This window comes from Arachis hypogaea, chromosome 12 (genome assembly GCF_003086295.3).
Source record: "Arachis hypogaea cultivar Tifrunner chromosome 12, arahy.Tifrunner.gnm2.J5K5, whole genome shotgun sequence".
Taxonomy (NCBI): domain Eukaryota; kingdom Viridiplantae; phylum Streptophyta; class Magnoliopsida; order Fabales; family Fabaceae; genus Arachis; species Arachis hypogaea.
Genome location: NC_092047.1, coordinates 84,369,025 through 84,386,079, shown reverse-complemented (window position 1 = coordinate 84,386,079; position 17,055 = coordinate 84,369,025). Strand labels below are relative to the sequence as shown.

The 17,055-nt window shown below is 37.6% G+C and overlaps 2 non-coding genes across 2 annotated transcripts; both read left to right on the top strand.

Annotated features, from left to right (window-relative positions):
- On the top strand, window positions 1-108 carry LOC112730842 (small nucleolar RNA R71). Its single transcript, XR_003166648.1, has one exon. It is a non-coding gene; the product is annotated as a small nucleolar RNA R71 (small nucleolar RNA).
- Window positions 109-14,753: 14,645 nt separating this feature from the next.
- On the top strand, window positions 14,754-14,857 carry LOC112731687 (small nucleolar RNA R71). Its single transcript, XR_003167455.1, has one exon. It is a non-coding gene; the product is annotated as a small nucleolar RNA R71 (small nucleolar RNA).
- Window positions 14,858-17,055: the final 2,198 nt, after the last annotated feature.

The window sequence follows — 17,055 nt, the reverse complement described above, 5'->3', positions numbered from 1 at the left end:
AAGCATGTCAGAAGGACACTTTTTGGTCAGTTGCTTGTATCTCTCCCAAGCTTCATAGAGGGATTCACCTTCCTTCTGTCTGAAGGTTTGAACATCCACTCTAAGCTTGCTCAGCTTTTGAGGAGGAAAGAACTTGGCTAAGAAAGCCGTGACCAGCTTATCCCAAGAGTTCAGGCTATCTTTGGGTTGAGAGTCCAACCACACTCTAGCTCTGTCTCTTACAGCAAAAGGGAAAAGCATGAGCCTGTAGACCTCAGGATTTACTCCATTAGTCTTAACAGTATCACAGATCTGCAAAAATTCAGTTAAGAACTGAAAAGGATCTTCAGATGGAAGTCCATGAAACTTGCAGTTCTGCTGCATCAGAGAAACTAATTGAGGTTTCAGCTCAAAATTGTTTGCTCCAATGGTGGGGATGGAGATGCTTCTTCCATGTAAATTGGAATTAGGTGCAGTAAAGTCACCAAGCATCCTCCTTGCATTATTATTATTTTCGGCTGCCATCTCCTCTTGTTCGAAAATTTCTGAAAGGTGCTTGCTGGATTGTTGTAATTTAGCTTCTCTTAGTTTCCTCTTCAGAGTCCTTTCAGGTTCTGGATCTGCTTCAACAAGAATATTCTTGTCCTTGCTCCTGCTCATATAAAAAAGAGAGAACAGAAAAATAATAATAGGGATCCTTTTTACCACAGTATAGAGGTCCCTGTGTGAGTAGAAGAAAAGAAGAAGAAAATATCTGAACTCAGAGAGAGAGAGGGTTCGGATTTTTGGTGAGTGAGGGAGAGATGTTAGTAGATGAATAAATAAACAGAAGGAGATGAGAGAGAAGGATTTTCGAAAAATTTTTTTGAAAAATGGTTAGTGATTTTCGAAAACTAAAATTAAAATTTGAAACAATTTGTTAATTAAAAAGAATTTTTGAAAAAGAGGGAAGATATTTTCGAAAATTAGAGAGAGAGAGTTAGTTAGGTAATTTTGAAAAAGATAAGAAACAAACAAAAAGTTAGTTAGTTAGTTGAAACAAATTTGAAAATCAATTTTGAAAAGATAAGAAGATAAGAAGTTAGAAGGGATATTTTAAAATCAAATTTTTGAAAAAGATAAGATTTTTAAAAAGATATGATGGAAAAGATATGATTGAAATTAGTTTTGAAAAATATTTGATTTTTAAAATCACAATTAATGACTTGATTCACAAGAAATCACAAAATATGATTCTAGAACTTAAAGTTTGAATCTTTCTTAACAAGTAAGTAACAAACTTGAAATTTTTGAATCAAAACATTAATTGATGATGTTATTTTCGAAAATTATGTGATAAAGATAAGAAAAAGATTTTTGAAAAATATTTTTAAAATTTTCAAAAATAACTAAGAAAAATGAAAAAGATTTGATTTTTGAAAAAGATTTTGAAAAAGATAAGATTTTTAATTTGAAAATTTGATTTAACTCATAAGAAACAACTAAGTTTTAAAAAGATTTTGAAAAAATCAAATCTAATTTTCAAAATTTTAAGAGAGAAAAAGGGAAAGATATTTTTTTGATTTTTGAATTTTTAATGATGAAAGAGAAAAACATGAAAATGATGCAATGCATGAAAATTTTGGATCAAAACAATGAATGCATGCAAGAATGCTATGAATGTCAAGATGAACACCAAGAACACTTTGAAGATCATGATGAACATCAAGAACATATTTTTGAAAAAAATTTTATGCAAAGAAAACATGCAAGACACCAAACTTAGAAATCTTTCATGTTCAGACACTATGAATGCAAAAATGCACATGAAAAACAAGAAAAGATGCAAAACAAGAAAACATCAAGATCAAACAAGAAGATTTACCAAGAACAACTTGAAGATCATGAAGAACACCATGAATGCATGATTTTTTTTCAAAAAATGCAAGATGAACATGCAATTGACACCAAACTTAAAATCTGACTCAAGACTCAAACAAGAAACACAAAATATTTTTGATTTTTTTGATTTTATTAATTTTTTTGGATTTTTCGAAAATTATTTGTGAAAAAGAAAAATAAGGATTCCAAAATTTTTAATATGAATTCCAGGAATCTTGCACTCTTAGTCTAAAGCTCCAATCTGAGGGTTAGGCATGGCTTACTAGCCAGCCAAGCTTTAGAAGATATTTATACTTTTCATGTATAGCGCAACTAAGTGTGTGAAAATCAACAAGCGCTTGTGATGATAAGTTGAAACCCCAGTCCAAAAGATTAGACATGGCTTACAGCCAGCCAGGATTCAACAAATCATCATGAAACACTAGAATTCATTCTTAAAAATTCTGAAGAAAAATATATTTTTGAAAACATTTATTTTAAAATTTTTTTTTTAAAACTTTTTTTGAAAATAAAATAAGAAGAAAATTACCCAATCTGAGCAACATGATGAACCGTCAGTTGTCCAAACTCGAACAATCCCCGGCAACGGCGCCAAAAACATGGTGCACAAAATTGTGATCTCAGGCAACGGCGCCAAAAACTCTGTACGCACATCTTAATAAATCGTTTTTCATTCACAACTTCGATACAACTAACCAGCAAGTGCACTGGGTCGTCCAAGTAATAAACCTTACGTGAGTAAGGGTCGATCCCACGGAGATTGTTGGTATGAAGCAAGCTATGATCATCTTGTAAATCTCAGTCAGGCAGATAATAATTAATTATGGAGTTTTCGAAAATAATAATAAATAAACAGAGAATAAAAATAGAAATACTTATGTATATCATTGGTGAGAATTTCAGATAAGTGTATGGAGATGCGTTCGTCCCTCCGAACTTCTGCTTTCCTGCTGTCTTCATCCAATCAGTCCTACTCCTTTCCATGGCTGGCTTTATGTAAGGACATTACCATTGTCAATGGCTACTTTTCATCCTCTCTGGAAAATGGTCCGATGTGCTGTCACTGCATGGCTAATCATCTGGAGGCATCATCATGGTCAATGGCTGCATCCTATCCTCTTGTGAAAATGGTCCAAATGCTCTGTCACAGCACGGCTAATCATCTGAGGTTCTCGATCATACTGGAATAGGATTCACCCTCCTTTTGCGTCTGTCACTACGCCCAGCAGTCGCGAGTTTGAAGTTCGTCACAGTCATTCAATCCCAGAGTCCTACTCGGAATACCACAGACAAGGTTTAGACTTTCCGGACTCTCATGAATGCCACCATCAATCTAGCTTATACCACGAAGATTCTGATTAAGAGATCCAAGAGATACTCATTCAATCTAAGGTGGAACGGAAGTGGTTGTCAGGCACGCGTTCGTGGGAGAATGAAGATGATTGTCACGCTCATCACATTCATGTTGAAGTGTGAATGAATATCTTAGAAGCAGAATAAGTCGAGTTGAATAGAAAAACAGTAGTACTTTGCATTAATTCATGAGGAACAGCAGAGCTCCACACCTTAATCTATGGAGTGCAGAAACTCTACCGTTTGAAAATACATAAGTGAAAGGTTCAGGCATGGCCGAGAGGCCAGCCCCCAAAACGTGATCACATGATCAAAAATACAATCCAGGATGATCCAAAGATGTTTAATACAATAGTAAAAAGTCCTATTTATACTAAACTAGTTACTAGGGTTTACAGAAGTAAGTAATTGATACATAAATCTACTTCTGGGGCCCACTTGGTGTGTGCTTGGGCTGAGCTTGAATGTTACACGTGCAGAGGCTCTTTCTGGAGTTGAATGCCAGGTTGTAATGTGTTTCTGGCGTTCAACTCTGGTTCGTAACGTGTTTCTGGCGTTTAACTCCAGACTGCAGCGTAGAACCGGCGTTCAACGCCCTTTTACATCGTCTAAACTCGGCCAAAGTATGGACTATTATATATTGCTGGAAAGCCCTGGATGTCTACTTTCCAACGCAATTGAAAGCGCGCCATGTTGAGTTCTGTAGCTCTAGAAAATCCACTTTGAGTGCAGGGAGGTCAGAATCCAACAGCATCAGCAGTCCTTCTTCTACCTCTGAATCTGATTTTTGCTCAAGTCCCTCAATTTCAGCCAGAAAATACCTGAAATCACAGAAAAACACACAAACTCATAGTAAAGTCCAGAAATGTGAATTTAACATAAAAACTAATAAAAACATCCCTAAAAGTAACTAGATCCTACTAAAAACATACTAAAAACAATGCCAAAAAGCGTATAAATTATCCGCTCATCAGGTTACTAGGAACCATGATCAAAGTGTGAACCTGAACCCAAAAAATTGGCTCACCATGGTTCGGGGGAAATACTTAGATTTCAGTTCGGAGAATGTGAGGCTGGCATTCAACTTGCCAATGATGGAAGAGAACGCACGCCCCTACACTAGAAGAGTCAACTTTGATCAAAGGTTGGACCAAGTCCTCATGGACATATGTGTGGAAGGAGCTCAATGGAAAATTGACTCAAAAGGTAAGCCGGTTCAACTAAGAAGGCTTGACCTCAAACCAGTAGCTAGAGGATGGTTGGAGTTCGTTCAACGCTCAATCATTCCCACTAGCAACCGGTCTGAAGTTACTATAGACTGGGCCATCATGATCCATAATATCATGATTGGGGAGAAAGTGGAAGTTCATGAAATTATACCTCAAGAACTCTACAAGGTGGCTGACAAGACCTCCACTTTGGCAAAGTTAGCCTTTCCTCACCTCATTTGCCACCTCTCCAATTCGGCTGGAATTGACATAGAGGGAGACATCCTCATTGAAGAGGATAAGCCCATCACTAAGAAAAAGATGGAGCAAACAAGAGTGCATGGACCTCAACATGAGCATGAGGAAATTCCTCACCATGAAATCCCTGAGATGCCTCAAGGGATGCACTTTTCTCCACAAAACTATTGGGAACAAATCAACACTTCCCTAAGTGAATTAAGCTCCAACATGGGACAATTAAGGGTGGAACATCAAGAGCACTCCATCATCCTCCATGAAATTAGAGAAGATCAAAGAGCTATGAGGGAGGAGCAAGAAAGACAAGGAAGAGACATAGGGAGCTCAAAAGCACCATTGGTTCTTCAAGAAGAGGAAGACGCCACCCTCACTAAGGTGGACTCATTCCTTAATCTCCTTGTTTATTTATTTTCCTGTTTTTTTATTTTTATGCTTTATGTTTTTTTATGTTTTTTTCTTCATGATCACTAGTATTTAAGTGTCTATGCCTAAAGTTATGAATGTCCTATGAATCCATCACCTCTCTTGAATGAAAAATATTTTAACTACAAAAGAACAAGAAGTACATGGTTTTGAATTCATCCTTGAAACTAGTTTAATTATTTTGATGTGGTGACAATACTTTTTATTTTCTGAATGAATGCTTGAACAGTGCATATGTCTTTTGAAGTTGTTGTTTATGAATGTTAAATATGTTGGCTCTTGAAGAATAAGGAAAAAGGAGACATGTTATTTGATAATCTGAAAAATCATAAAAATGATTCTTGAAGCAAGAAAAACAAGTGAATACAAAAAGCTTGCAAAAAAAAATGGCGAAAAAAAAGAGAAAGAAAAAGAAAAAGCAAGCAGAAAAAGCCAAAAGCTCTTAAAACCAAAAGGTAAGAGCAAAAAGCCAATAGCCCTTAAAACCAAAAGGCAAGGGTAATAAAAAGGATCCAAGGCTTTGAGCATCAGTGGATAGGAGGGCCTAAAGGAATAAAATCCTGGCCTAAGTGGCTAAACCAAAGCTGTCCCTAACCATGTGCTTGTGGCGTGAAAGTGTCAAGTGAAAACTTGAGACTGAGCGGTTAAAGTCAAGGTCCAAAGCAAAAACAGAGTGTGCTTAAGAACCCTGGACACCTCTAATTGGGGACTTTAGCAAAACTGAGTCACAATCTGAAAAGGTTCACCCAGTTATGTGTCTGTGGCATTTATATATCCGGTGGTAATACTGGAAAACAAAGTGCTTAGGGCCACGGCCAAGACTCATAAAGTAGCTGTGTTCAAGAATCAACATACTGAACTAGGAGAATCAATAACACTATCTGAATTCTGAGTTCCTATAGATGCCAATCATTCTGAACTTCAATAGAGGAAGTGAGATGCCAAAACTATTCAAGAGGCAAAAAGCTACAAGTCCCGCTCATCTTATTGGAGCTATGTTTTATTGATATTTTGGAATTTATTGTATATTTTCTTCTTTTTATCCTATTTGATTTTCAGTTGCTTGGGGACAAGCAACAATTTAAGTTTGGTGTTGTGATGAACGGATAATTTATACGTTTTTTGGCATTGTTTTTACATAGTTTTCAGTATGATTTAGTTAGTTTTCATTATATTTTTATTAGTTTTTAATTAAAATTCACATTTCTGGACTTTACTATGAGTTTGTGTGTTTTTCTGTGATTTCAGGTAATTTCTGGCTGAAATTGAGGGACTTGAGCAAAAATCAGATTCAGAGGTTGAAGAAGGACTGCAGATGCTGTTGGATTTTGACCTCCCTGCACTCAAAGTAGATTTTCTGAAGCTACAGAACTCCAAATGGCGCGCTTCCAATTGCGTTGGAACGTAGACATCCAGGAATTTCCAGTATTATATAATAGTCCATACTTTTTCCGAGTTTAGACGATGCAAACTGGCATTGAACGCCAGTTCCATGTTGCAGTCTGGCGTTCAGTGCCAGAAACAAGTTGCAAAGTGGAGTTCAACGCCAGAAACACGTTACAAATTGGCGTTCAACTCCAAGAATGACCTCTCCACGTGAAAGCTTCATGCTCAGCCCAAGCACACACCAAGTGGGCCCCGGAAGTGAATTTCTACATCAATTACTTACTTCTGTAAACCCTAGTAGCTAGTCTAGTATAAATAGGACTTTTTACTATTATATTTTCATCTTCGGAACATCTTTAGTTTCATCTTTAGATCACGTTTTAGAGGCTGGCCATTCGGCCATGCCTGGACCTTATCATTTATGTATTTTCAACGGTAGAGTTTCTACACACCATAGATTAAGGTGTGGAGCTCTGCTGTTCCTCAAAGATTAATGCAAAGTACTACTGTTTTTCTATTCAATTCAACTTATTCTGCTTCTAAGATATTCATTTGCACTTCAATATGATGGATGTGATGATCGTGACAGTCATCATCATTCTCAACTTATGAACGTGTGCCTGACAACCACTTCCGTTCTACCTTAGACTGAATGGATATCTCTTGGATATCTAATACAGGGGACCGAGTTCGAGTTATTAGTGTCTTCGTGGTATAAGTTAGAACCCATGGATGGCCATTCCTGAGATCCGAAAAGTCTAAACCTTATCTGTGGTATTCCGAGTAGGATCCGGGAAGGTATGGCTGTGACGAGCCTCAAACTCGCGAGTGCTGGGCGTAGTGACAGACGCAAAAGGATCAATGGATCCTATTCCAGTATGATCGAGAACCGACAGATGAATAGCCATGCCGTGACAGAGCATCTTGGACCATTTTCACTGAGAGGATGGGATGTAGCCATTGACAACGGTGATGCCCTACATAAAGCTTGCCATAGAAAGGAGTAGGATTGATTGGATGAAGACAGCAGGAAAGCAGAGATCAGAGGAACGAAAGCATCTCTATACGCTTATCTGAAATTCTCACCAATGAATTACATAAGTACCACTATCCTATTTTATATTTTATTTATTTTCATCCACTATAATTTCTTAATACAATTTAATCCGCCTGACTGAGATTTACAAGGTGACCATAGCTTGCTTCAAGCCGACAATCTCCGTGGGATCGACCCTTACTCACGTAAGGTTTATTACTTGGACGACCCAGTGCACTTGCTGGTTAGTTGTACGAAGTTGTGAAACAGATATAAGATCATGAACGTGCGTATTGAGTTTTTAGCACCGTTACCAAGGAATGGAATGATCACGATCTCGCACACCAAACTCCATAAGCCTGTTTCCTTGATTTGTCTGCCAATTCTAATGAGAATCTTACAGTTTGTACCTCAAAGATCCCTAGTTTCTCTATTACAGAGAGTGGCATGAGGTTTATTCCTGACCCCAGGTCACACAGAGCCTTCTCAAAGGTCATGGTGCCTATGGTACAGGGTATTAAGAACTTTCCAGGATCCTGTTTCTTCTGAGGTAGTTTCAGTTGAAGCAGATCATTCAGTTTATGGATGAGCAATGGAGGTTCATCCTCCCAAGTCTCATTACCAAATAACTTGGCATTCAGCTTCATGATTGCTCCTAGATACAGAGCAACTTGCTCTTCAACAATGTCTTTGGTGCACGAAATTGTGATCCCCGACAACGGCGCCAAAAACTTAGTGCACAAAATCGTGATCGTTCATTCCTTGGTAACGGTGCTAAAAACTTAATACGCACGTTCATAATCTTAGTTCTTCTTCACAACTTCGCACAACTAACCAGCAAGTGCACTGGGTCGTCCAAGTAATAAACCTTACGTGAGTAAGGGTCGATCCCACGGAGATTGTCGGCTTGAAGCAAGCTATGGTCACCTTGTAAATCTCAGTCAGGCAGATTCAAATGGTTATAGAGTTTTAATAATTAAAAGATAAATAAAACGTAAAATAGGATAGAGATACTTATGTAAGTCATTGGTGAGAATTTCAGATAAGCATATAAAGATGCTTTCGTTCCTCTTGAACCTCTGCTTTCCTGATGTCTTCATCCAATCATTCCCACTCCTTTCTATGGCAAGCTGTATGTTAGGCATCACCGTTGTCAATGGCTACATTCCGTCCTCTCAGTGAAAATGGTCCAATGCGCTGTCACTGCATGGCTAATCATCTGTCGGTTCTCAATCATACTGGAATAGGATTCAGTAATCCTTTTGCGTCTGTCACTACGCCCAGCACTCGCGAGTTTGAAGCTCGTCACAGCGATCCCTTCCTAGATCCTACTCGGAATACCACATACAAGGTTTAGACTTTCCGGATCTCGGGAATGGCCATCCATGGATTCTAACTTATACCACGAAGACTCTAATATCTCGGACTCGGTCCCCTGTATTAGATACCTAAGAGATACTCATTCTATCTCATTTTCATGTAGAACGGAAGTGGTTATCAGGCACGCGTTCATAAGTGAGAATGGTGATGAGCGTCACATAATCATCACATTCATCATGTTCTTGGGTGCGAATGAATATCTTAGAATAGGAATAAGCTTGAATTGAATAGAAAACAATAGTACTTTGTATTAATTCATGAGGAACAGCAGAGCTCCACATCTTAATCTATGGTGTGTAGAAACTCTACCGTAGAAAATACATAAGTGATGAAGGTCCAGGCATGGCCGAATGGCCAGCCTCCATGATCTAAGAACTAAACGTCCAGAGATGTTCCAAAGGATAATCCAAATATGTTCCAAAGATGTAAATACAATAGTAAAAAGTTCTATTTATACTAAACTAGTTACTAGGGTTTACAGAAATGAGTAAATGATGCAGAAATCCACTTCCGGGCCTACTTGGTGTGTGCTTGGGTTGAGCATTGAAGCTTTCACGTGTAGAGGTCTTCCTTGGAGTTAAACGCCAGTTTGTAACCTGTTTCTGGCGTTTAACTCTGCTTTGCAACCTGTTTCTGGTGTTTAACTCCAGAATAGGGCAGAGAGCTGGCGTTGAAGGCCAGTTTGCATCGTCTAAACTCGGGCAAAGTTTGAACTATTATATATTGCTGGAAAGCCCTGGATGTCTAATTTCCAACGCAATTAAGAGCACGCCATTTGGACTCCTGTAGCTCCAGAAAATCCACTTTGAGAGCAAGGAGGTCAGAATCCAACAGCATCTGCAGTCCTTCTTTAACCTTTGAATTTGATTTTTGCTCAAGTCCCTTAATTTCAGCCAGAAATTACCTGAAATCACAGAAAAACACACAAACTCATACTAAAAACTATATAAAAACAATGCCAAAAAGCGTATAAATTATCCGCTCATCACAACACCAAACTTAAATTGTTGCTTGTCCCCAAGCAACTGAAAATCAAATAGGATAAAAAGAAGAGAATATACTATAAATTCCAAAATATCAATGAAACTTAGCTCCAATCGGATGAGCGGGACTAGTAGCTTTTTGCCTCTTGAATAGTTTTGGCATCTCACTTTATCCTTGAAGTTTAGAATGATTGGCATCTATAGGAACTTAGAATTCAGATAGTGTCATTGATTCTCCTAGTTCAGTATGTTGATTCTTGAACACAGCTACTTTATGAGTCTTGGTCGTGGCCGTAAGCACTTTGTTTTCTAGTATTACCACCGGACACATAAATGCCACAGACACATAACTGGGTGAACCTTTTCAGATTGTGACTCAGCTTTGCTAAAGTCCCCAATTAGAGGTGTCCAGGATTCTTAAGCACACTCTTCTTTTGCTTTGGACCTCGACTTTAACCGCTCAGTCTCAAGTTTTCACTTGACACCTTCACGCCACAAGTACATGGTCAGGGACAGCTTGGTTTTGCCGCTTAGGCCAGGATTTTATTCCTTTAGGCCTTCCTATTCACTGATGCTCAAAGCCTTGGATCTTTTTATTACCCTTGCCTTTTGGTTTTAAGGGCTATTGGCTTTTTGCTCTTGCCTTTTGGTTTAAAGAGCTCTTGACTTTTTTTGCTTGCTTTTTCTTTTTCTTTCTCTTTTTTTTTTGCCATTTTTCTTTTCTCTATTCACTGCTTTTTCTTGCTTCAAGAATCAATTTTTATGATTTTTCAGATTATCAATAACATTTCTCCTTTTCATCATTCTTTCAAGAGCCAACATATTTAACATTCATAAACCACAATTTCAAAAGACATATGCACTGTTCAAGCATTTATTCAGAAAATAAAAAGTATTGTCACCACATCAAAATAATTAAACTAGTTTCAAGGATGAATTCGAAACCATGTACTTGTTCTTTTGTAATTAAAACATTTTTCATTTAAGAGAGGTGATGGATTCATAGGACATTCATAGCTTTAAGACATAGACACTTAAACACTAATGATCATATAGTAAAGACACAAACATAAATAAAACATAAGGCATAGTAAACGAAAAACAGAAAAATAAGAACAAGGAGATTAAGGAATGAGTCCACCTTAGTGAGGGTGACGTCTTCCTCTTCTTGAAGAACCAATGGTGCTCTTGAGCTTCTCTATGTCTCTTCCTTGTATTTGTTGCTCCTTCCTCATAGCTCTTTGATCTTCTCTAATATCATGGAGGATGATGGAGTTCTCTTGGTGCTCCATCCTTAGTTGTCCTATATTGGAACTTAATTCTCCTAGGGAAGTATTGATTTGCTCCCAATAGTTTTGTGGAGGGAAGTGTATCCCTTGAGGCATCTCAGGGATCTCATGGTGAGGAATTTCCTCATGTTCTTGTTGAGGTCCATGATCTCTTGTTTGCTCTATCCTTTTCTTAGTGATGGGCTTGTCCTCTTCAATGAGGGTGTCTCCCTCTATGTCAATTCCAGCCGAATTGCAGAGGTGACAAATGAGGTGAGGAAAGGCTAACCTTGCCAAAGTAGAAGATTTGTCAGCCACCTTATAGAGTTCTTGAGGTATAATCTAATGAACTTCCACTTCCTCCCCAATCATGATACTATGAATCATGATGGCCCGATCTATAGTAACTTCAGACCGGTTGCTAGTAGGAATAATTGAGCGTTGAATAAACTCCAACCATCCTTTAGCTACAGGCTTAAGGTCCAGTCTTGTCAATTGAACTGGCTTGCCTCTTGTGTCAACTTTCCATTGAGCTCCTTCCACACATATGTCCATGAGGACTTGGTCCAACCTTTGATCAAAGTTGACCCTTCTAGTGTAGGGGCGTGTGTTTTCTTGCATCATTGGCAAGTTGAACGCCAACCTTACATTTTCCGGACTGAAATCTAAGTATTTCCCCCGAACCATGGTAAGCCAATGCTTTGGATTCGGGTTCACACTTTGGTCATGGTTCCTAGTGATCCATGCGTTTGCATTGAACTCTTGAACCATTAAGATCCCGACTTGTTGAATGGGGTTGGTGAGAACTTCCCAACCTCTTCTTCAGATCTCATGTCGGATCTCCAGATACTCATTCTTTTTGAGCTTGAAAGGAACCTCAGGGATCACTTTCTTCTTGGCCACAACTTCATAGAAGTGGTCTTGATGGACCTTTGAGATGAATCTCTCCATCTCCCATGACTCAGAGGTGGAAGCAATTGCCTTCCCTTTCCTCTTTCTTGAGGTTTCTCTGGCCTTAGGTGCCATTAATGGTTATGGAAAAACAAAAAGCAATGCTTTTACCACACCAAACTTAAAATGTTTCCTCGTCCCCTAGCAAAAGAAGAAAGAAAGAAGGAGAAGAAGAAGAAAAATAGATGAGAGGGAGAGAGGTGTGTATTCGGCCAAGGGGAAGAAGAGAGGGTTGTGTTGTGTGAAAATGAAGAAGAAATGAGGGGTTTATATAGGAGTGGGGGAAGGTTTAGGGTTCGGCCATTAGGGTTGGGTTTGGGAGGGAAAAGAGTTTGAATTTTGGAGGTAGGTGGGGTATTTGGGGAAGAGAGGATGGATGTGAGTGGTGAAGAGGTGATGGGGAAGAGTGATTGAGGTGATTGGTGAAGGGTATTTGGGGAAGAGAGTTATGAAAAGGTGTGAAGAGGAGAGAAGAGAAGGTGGGGATCCAGTGGGGTCCACAGATCCAGTGGGGTCAAGGACTTAACAACCCTGCTCCAATTAGGCGTGTAAAATGCCCTTAGCATGCATGTCTGGCGTTAAACGCCAGCTTGCTGCTTGTTTTTGGAGTTAAACGCCCAAATGTAGCCTGTTTCTGGCGTTTAATGCCACTTTCATGCTCTGTTCTGGTGTTAAACGCCAGTCTGGTGCTTGTTTCTGGCGTTTAACACCAGCTTGATGCTTCTTTCTGGCGTTAAACGCCAGTAAGTTCTTCCTCCAGGGTGAGCTGTTTTTAATGCTGTTTTTTATTCTATTTTTGATTTTTCAGTAGTCTTTGTGACTCCACATGATCATCAACCTAAAAAAATAAAATAAAATAAAATAAAATAGATATAATTAAATAACATTAGGTTGCCTCCCAACAAGCACTTTTTTAATGTCAATAGCTTGACAGTGAGCTCTCATGGAGCCTCACAGATATTCAGAGCATTGTTGGAACCTTCCAACACCAAACTTAGAGTTTGAATGTGGGGGTTCAACACCAAACTTAGAGTTTGGTTGTGGCCTCCCAACACCAAACTTAAAGTTTGACTGTGGGGGCTTTGGTTGACTCTGCAGTGAGAGAAGCTTTTCATACTTACTCTCCATGGTTACAGAAGGAGATCCTTGAGTTTTAAACACAAGGTTGTCCTCATTCAGTTGGAGGACCAACTCTCCTCTGTCCACATCAATCACAACTTTTGCTGTGGCTAGGAAGGGTCTTCCAAGGATTATGGATTCATCCTCATCCTTCCCAGTGTCTAGGATTATGAAATCAGCAGGGATGTAAAGGCCTTCAACCTTTACTAACACGTCCTCTACTTGTCCATAAGCCTGTTTTCTTGAGTTGTCTACCATCTCTAAAGAGATTCTGGCAGCTTGTACCTCATAGATCCCAAGTTTCTCCATTACAGAGAGTGGCATTGAGTTTATTCCTGACCCCAGGTCACACAGAGCTTTCTCAAAGGTCATGGTGCCTATGTTACAGGGAATTAGGAATTTACCAGGATCTTGTTTCTTTTGAGGTAATTTATGCCTATCCAATGCATTTAGTTCATTGGTGAGCAAGGGAGGTTCATCTTCGCAAGTCTCATTACCAAATAATTTGGCATTCAGTTTCATGATTACACCAAGGTACTTAGCAACTTGCTCTACAGTGATGTCTTCATCCTCTTCAGAGGATGAATACTCATCAGAACTCATGAAGGGTAGAAGGAGGTTCAATGGAATCTCTATGGTCTCTAGATGAGCCTCAGATTCCTTTGGTTCCTCAAAGGAAAACTCCTTATTGGTCACTGAGCGTCCCAGGAGGTCTTCCTCACTAGGATTCACGTCTTCCTCCTCTTCTTTGGGTTCGGCCACACCAAGTAAGGTAATGGCCTTGCACTCTCTTTTTGGATTCTCTTTTGTATTGCTTGGGAGAGTACTAGGAGGGGTTTCAGTGACTCTTTTACTCAGCTGGCCCACTTGTGCCTCTAAATTTCTAATGGAGGACCTTGTTTCATTCATGAAACTTAAAGTGGCCTTAGATAGATCAGAGACTATATTTGCTAAGCTAGATGGATTCTGCTCAGAATTCTCTGTCTGTTGCTGAGTGGATGATGGAAAAGGCTTGCTATTGCTAAACCTGTTTCTTCCACCATTATTAAAGCCTTGTTGAGGCTTTTGTTGATCCTTCCATGAGAAATTTGGATGATTTTTCCATGGGGGATTATAGGTATTCCCATAGGGTTCCCCCATGTAATTCACATCTGCTATTGCAGGGTTCTCAGGATCATAAGGTTCTTCTTTAGAAGATGCCTCTTGAGTACTGTTGGATGCAGCTTGCAATCCATTCAGACTCTGAGAAATCATATTGACTTGCTGAGTTAATATTTTATTCTGAGCCAATATGGCATTCAGAGTATCAATTTCAAGAACTCCCTTCCTCTGAGGCGTCCCATTACTCATAGGATTCCTTTCAGAAGTGTACATGAACTGGTTATTTGCAACCATGTCAATGAGTTCCTGAGCTTCTACAGGCATTTTCTTTAGGTGAATGGATCCACCTGCAGAATGGTCCAATGACATCTTAGATAATTCAGACAGACCATCATAGAATATATCCAAGATAGTCCATTCTGAAAGCATGTCAGAATGACACTTTTTGGTCAATTGCTTGTATCTCTTCCAAGCTTCATAGAGGGATTCACCTTCTTTCTGTTTGAAGGTTTGAACATCCACTCTAATCTTGCTAAGCTTTTGAGGAGGAAAGAACTTGGCTAAGAAAGCCGTGACCAGCTTATCCCAAGAGTTTAAGCTATCTTTAGGTTGTGAGTCCAACCATATTCTAGCTCTGTCTCTTACAGCAAACGGGAAAAGCATAAGCCTGTAGACCTCGGAGTCAACCCCATTGTTCTTAACAGTATCACAGATTTGCAAGAATTCAGTTAAGAACTGAAAAGGATCTTCTGATAGAAGTCCATGAAACTTGCAGTTCTGTTGCATCAGAGAAACTAATTGAGGCTTTAGCTCAAAATTGTTTGCTCCAATGGCAGGGATTGAGATGCTTCTTCCATGTAAATTGGAATTTGGTGCAGTAAAGTTACCAAGCATCTTCCTTGCATTGTTATTATTTTCAGCCATGTCTCCTTCTTTTTCGAAAATTTCTGTCAGATTTTCTCCAGAGAGTTGTGCTTTAGCTTTCCTTAGCTCCCTCTTCAGAGTCCTTTCAGGTTCATGATCAGCTTCAACAAGAATATTCTTATCCTTGTTCCTGCTCATATGAAAAAGAAGAAAACAGAAAAGAAAATATGGAATCCTCTATGTCACAGTATAGAGATTTCTTATGTAAGTATAAGAAGAGAAGAATAGAGGAAGGAAAAGATAAGAATCCAAACACAGAGGGAAAGAGTGGGTTCGAATTCTTGGGTGGAAGAGAAGTGTTAGTAGATGAATAAATAATTAGAAGGAGATGAGAGAGGGAAGAATTCGAAAATTAAATAAAATAAAATAAAAATATTTTTTTATTTTTAATTTAAAATTAAAGTTAAAATTCGAAAATAAGAAAAAAAATAAAATTAAAATTAAAATTTAAAATAATTAGTTAATTAAAAAGGAATTTTGAAAAAGAGGAAGGTGATTTTCAAAAATTAGAGAGAAAATTAGTTAGGTAGTTTTGAAAAAGATAAGAATCAAACAAAAAGATAGGATTAGTTTGAAAAAGATTTGAAAATCAATTTTAAAAAGATAAGAGGTTAGAAAATATTTTGAAATTGATTTTGAAAAAGATGTGATTGACATTTATTTTGAAAAAAAAAAAGATTTGAAAAAGAAATTTAAAAAGATTTGATTTTGAAAATTAAAGTTGATTACTTGACTAACAAGAAACAAAAAGATATGATTTTAAAATTTAAAGATTGAACCTTTCTTACTAGGCAAGTAACAAACTTAAAAAAATTTTGAATCAATCACATTAATTGTTAGCAATAATTTCGAAAATAGAAAATGGAAATAAGAAAAAGATTTTGAAAATAAAAATTTAAAATTTTCGAAAATATGAAAGAAAAAATGAAAAAGACTTGATTTTTGAAAAAGATTTGAAAAAGATAGAATTTTTAATTTGAAAATTTGATTTGACTCATAATAAACAACTAGATTTTAAAATTTTTTGAAAAAGTCAACTCAAATTTTCGAAAATTTATGAGTGAAAAAGGGAAAGATATTTTTTGATTTTTGAATTTTAATGAAGAAAGAGAAAAACATAAAATTGATGCAAAACATAAAAATTTTGGATTAAAATAAAAGATGCATGCAAGAACACTATGAGTGTCAAGATGAACACCAAGAACTTATTTTTGAAAATTTTTAAGAAAAGAAAAACATGCAAGATACCAAACTTAGAAATTTTCAATGTTGAGACCTTAATAATTCAAAAATGCATATGAGAAACAAGAAAAGATACCAAACAAGAAATTTTAAAGATCAAACAACAAGACTTACCAAGAACAACTTGAAGATCATGAAGAATGCAATGCATGGATTTTCGAAAAATGCAAGAAAGAGATAAACATGCAATTGACACCAAACTTAAAAATTGACACAAGACTTAAACAAGAAACATCAAATTATTTTTTATTTTGTGATTTTATTAAAATTTTAGGTATTTTTAGAAAATTAATTGGAAAAAGAAAATTAAGGATTTCAAAATTTTTAATGAGAATTCCAGGAATCATTCAATGTTAGTCTAAAGCTCCGGTCCAGGAATTAGACATGGCTTACTAGCTAGCCAAGCTTTTAGTGAAAGCTCTGGTCCAAAATACTAGACATGGCCAATGGCCAGCTAAGCTTTAACAGATACAAATCAGGCATACAACAGCTGAATTGCTGAAGAAGACAAAGAAGCTCTTCTATTAAGGATAAGTGAATCCTCGGTCCAAAAGATTAGACAT